We start from the raw sequence: 4,898 nt of genomic DNA, 5'->3' as shown, positions 1-4,898 counted from the left end.
ATCCGACAAACACTAGTAGATAATTATCATAGAAAAAAGTTTATGGTATAAATTACACATAGAAAATTATCATCCTAGTTAATTGTGGTTTGATAATTGATTAGTAAGTAATTGTGCATTATAAATGTTCTAAGCTCTAAAAAGCTCATAATTTTCAAAAACGTGGAATAAAGCTTCTTGTTGCATTTTTATTCAGGACAATTAAGGTCAATACTATCACCCCGTTTCGGTTAGACGTTTAGGTCTGGGATACCCTGCATAATTATTTTATTTTTACTTAAGTCTAAAAGCTTTTTTAATGGCTTTTGTTTATTAGGAACTTTATTACATCCTATACTTTATTACATATATAAAACTTTACGAATACTTCGCCGTTTCACACAGCCGGGCAATAATTATAATCAAACAATCAAAATAATCTTTTATCATATAATATCGTTTAATATAAAATCATATCATATCGTTGAATATAAAAAATAGAATTTGTACGCCAAAAACAAACTTATCAATTTTTTTTTTATTTTACTGAGCAAACTGTACACTCAGTTCATTCTGAAAATAAATTATGCAAGCATTATAATTGTTTCACATACTTTTTCAAATTTAGCCAAATTTTTGTAATAACGTTATATGAAGACATCAAAATCTATTGCGTTTATATTGCTATGTATCCTTCCGATCTACCAAACACCTAGCCCAATGTCTGCACGCGTCCTGACGTAGTACGCGGCATACATCATCACGTCATCGTTCATTTATGTTATTATTTTTGTATTACTGTTTTAATTTAATTTTTATTTCAACTTTTTTCATTTTATATTCAATGTATTGCATTTTTGTTTTTTTGTATTTTTTTTTTTGCTCATATCAATTTTGTAAATAAGACATTAAAGTCTTGATTAACAAAAATAAATTGTAACAAAAAAAAAAAAAAAAATATTGCTATGTATAAAAAATCTGAGGAATTTTGAAATTGTTACTTTTATGACTATGGTTTTGATTTTCTTTCATTATGAAAGATAAGTAATATAATCACTACTTTTCAAAGTTTATATAATGCTTTTCCTCACTTGCTGTACTTTTAATAAGTACAAAGTGCATTATAAGCGTTTTATGCAAAAGATTATTGGTCTCGTAGTTCATTGTAGTTTTATTTTTGAATAATGAAATACAGATTAAACTTCCAGGTATGAATTAATCTGTTGCTTTTGCCCTAAACCTCTCTAATAGTGTTTACGAAATTTCACGAATAAAAGATTTCATCTACGTCATCAATTTATTCACTACTTTTTCAATCCTATAAAAATTTATATCAATTAGTGTAGAGTAGTGATGGGCGTTGAATCAACTAACGGTTATTTTCAACCGTTTCTTCTTCGTTAACTAACTAACGGTTTTGTCGTTACGAAATAACTAGTTGAAAATCAACTGGTTTCGAAGTCGTTGAAAACATGGCGGCCAGTTAGTTATTCAACGATATAGAAATTCGTTCCTTGTCGAAAACGAACGTACGCAGGTACCTAAAACCTAGATCTGTCCTCAGAAAGGATCAACTAATACTATCGCTTATTGTTAGGCTACTGCTTTTGTAATATTGCCGATGTGCGGGTACATATTAAAGAGTAAAAGAAATTGCAACATGCGCCAAATCGTTTCATTTTAGAAAATTAGTTGCATTTATTATAGTTTTCAATGGTTAATATTTTTTCATAAAATTCTCGAAACATTTGTCTTGTAAACCAAATCTGAAAATTGATTTTTTATTTTTCATAACATTATTATATAACTATATATTTTTATATTGCTATTTTTATATAACATGTAAATTCGATGTTTTAGAATATGGCTTTGCTGTAACGAATATATTTAAGTTTTTTAAATTAAACCTTAGTATTAATAATAATAAATGTGAAATATATATAATATATATATATATATAATATATGGATTGTTTCTTTTCCGAACAGTAAATCCAATAATAAAAAACAATTTGTTTTTTGAAGATGTTTAATACGACGTTTCGGAACTAGGTACGTTCCATCATCAGGTTTATTCTGTCAAATACAATGTTTTTTAAAATACTGATTAACTTAATTAACAATGGTCAATACAGATTAATTAAAAAAAAAAATTTGTTATAAAGGAATGGATTATGTACCGGATAGATAGTAATAAGACTTAACTAAAAAGGTTTTATATAAAATTGAGAAGCAAAATTATTTACCTGTAATAATTTATTATCCATATCACTATATTTTTTTGTTAAAAACACTCGATTTTTTTGGAAGATATTTGTAGATGTTACGACTACACAAGACTTAAACACACTGATATGGATTTTGTCTGCCAGATGTAAAGGACAAAGCACGGAACTCTTGGCAAAAATGATTTTTTATGGCTCTTGTTTGGTAATTTACGAAAAAGGAAAAATTTGCTTTAGTAAATGTTGAGAAATATTATGTATATATATATATAATATATATATATACATACATACATGAACATGTTATGCACACCTACATACTCATACATACATATGCACATATCTATATATTAATGTATCCACATTATACACATGAACACATATGCAAGTGTATTGTATAGTGTATACCCAAAAACATACATATAACATATATATGGATGTACATATATTACAACATATATACATGTATATATATACACATATTCAAAAACTATTAGGATTAATTATTTTTAATCAGGTTTAAAAAATACTATACACATACACTTGCATATGTGTGTTCATGTGTATAATTGTGAATACATTAATATATAGATATGTGCATATGTATGTATGAGTATGTAGGTGTGCATATACATGTTCATGTATGTATGTAATATATATATATTATATATATATTAATATATATATATATATACATAATATTTTCTCAACATTTACTAAAGCAATATTTTTCCTTTTTCGTAAATTACCAAACAAGAGCCATAAAAAAATCATTTTTGCCAGAGTTCCGTGCTTTGTCCTTTACATCTGGCAGACAGAAATCCATATCAGTGTGTTTAAGTCTTGTGTAGTCGTAACATCTACAAATATCTTCCAAAAAAATCGAGTGTTTTTAACAAAAAAATATTAGTGATATGGATATATAAATCATTACAGGTAAATAATTTTTGCTTCTCAATTTTATATAAAACCTTTTTTAGTTAAGTCTTATTACTATCTATCCGGTACATAATCCATTCCTTTATCAAAATTTTTTCTAATTAATCTGTATTGACCATTGTTAATTAATGTTAATCAGTATTTTAAAAAACATTGTATTTGACAGAATAAACCTGATGATGGAACGTACCTAGTTCCGAAACGTCGTATTAACATCTTCAAAAAACAATTGTTTTTTATTATTGGATTTACTGTTCGGAAAAGAAACAATCAATATATTGAAAAAATCCAGGACTTATCTATTGAATATATATATATTATATATATATATATATATATATATGTAATAAATGTGACAATTCACATTTATTTCTTTTTATTCATCAAATCAGTTGACAACGTCAACTTGACTTTTATAAGAAAAACTTCATACTACCAACTTTCAATGAAACCGTTATTTCAACTATCAGTTTCTTAACGTTGGCCAGCGTTGAATCGTTAAAAATAACTAATAGTTGAAAAATAACTAGTTATTTAACTAGTTGACGAAACCCAGATAACCGTTTCGTTTCGTTGACGGCAAAACCGTCAACGACCCACCTCTAGTGTAGAGCGATTTTAAAGGTCCGCGGGTAAAAAGATCCACTGCCAAAATCTTAAAAACAAGTAAAGTAACGATTATTTTAACAACATATTTGAAATAAATGAAAAAAATATCACTATGCTTGTTACAATGATGCTATTAAGAGGTAAACGCCAATGTTTAAAAATCCATAACAAAGCATTGTTTTTCCTTTAGTTTTTTTTTTTATTGTGAGGACTATAGTTTAGCTTAAGAGATTTTAACATAATTTTTAAATATAAGTTATTTAATTATTATAAGATGTATTATTATTTTTAAGTTGAATTCAGCAGTTTTTTTTTTTATAACCATCCATGAGAGCTTATCACTTAGGTTTAAAACACCAATTAAACTTTTTTCCTGGCAAAGATTTAGGTGGGTGAATGGATTCGGGCCTTAAGGCAAATTGCTGGAACTTCCCGTACCGTAATTTAAAATCTTGGCACGAAACCCAAAAAAAATTTACACGAAATGTGTACACATTATTAAAATTTCTGATAAATTGATGTACATGTGTCCAATAAACATTTTTGACCACCAAATGACATTGTTTTAACTTATTTTTATCGGTAGTCTATAACCGCTAGACCTGCCTACCCAAAAATTTAATCAGTTCTTCATCTTGTCAATACAAGTAAAATGTTTTTTTTGAATCATTCAAATCGGTTGATCGGTGTTCCCGAAATCGTCGACAAAATTTGTATCCGCACACACATACACACACATACATACATACATGCATTTTTTAAGGTATGCCAAAATATTCAGACCTTTGAAACGTAAAGATATATAAAAACTTTCATTTCAATTTTTTTTGCGATTACTGTAATTTACCATACAGGAAGTTAATAATAAAAAATAGTATATACAAAAGAAAATTATGTTAAGAAAGCATTTTACAAGAGAAATTAAATAAATTGTTATTCCAACTCTGCTGATGAATATTTCTGAGGAAATACGAGATTAAGGTTATATACAATGGATTGCATTGGTTGAATAATTCAGCTATAAATTCAAAAAATTCTTTTCAAAATTGAAATACGACATTGGACCTGTTCACCACCTTGGCGTTCCATTTTTAAAAAAAGTAAAAAATTCCAAATGTTTGAAGAACAGCAATAAAAATACATTTCT

Source organism: Ctenocephalides felis, unplaced genomic scaffold, assembly GCF_003426905.1.
Source record: "Ctenocephalides felis isolate EL2017-DRISC unplaced genomic scaffold, ASM342690v1 CF-g0.4_SCAFFOLD_03571, whole genome shotgun sequence".
NCBI lineage: Eukaryota > Metazoa > Arthropoda > Insecta > Siphonaptera > Pulicidae > Ctenocephalides > Ctenocephalides felis.
This window is presented reverse-complemented; position numbering follows the sequence as displayed.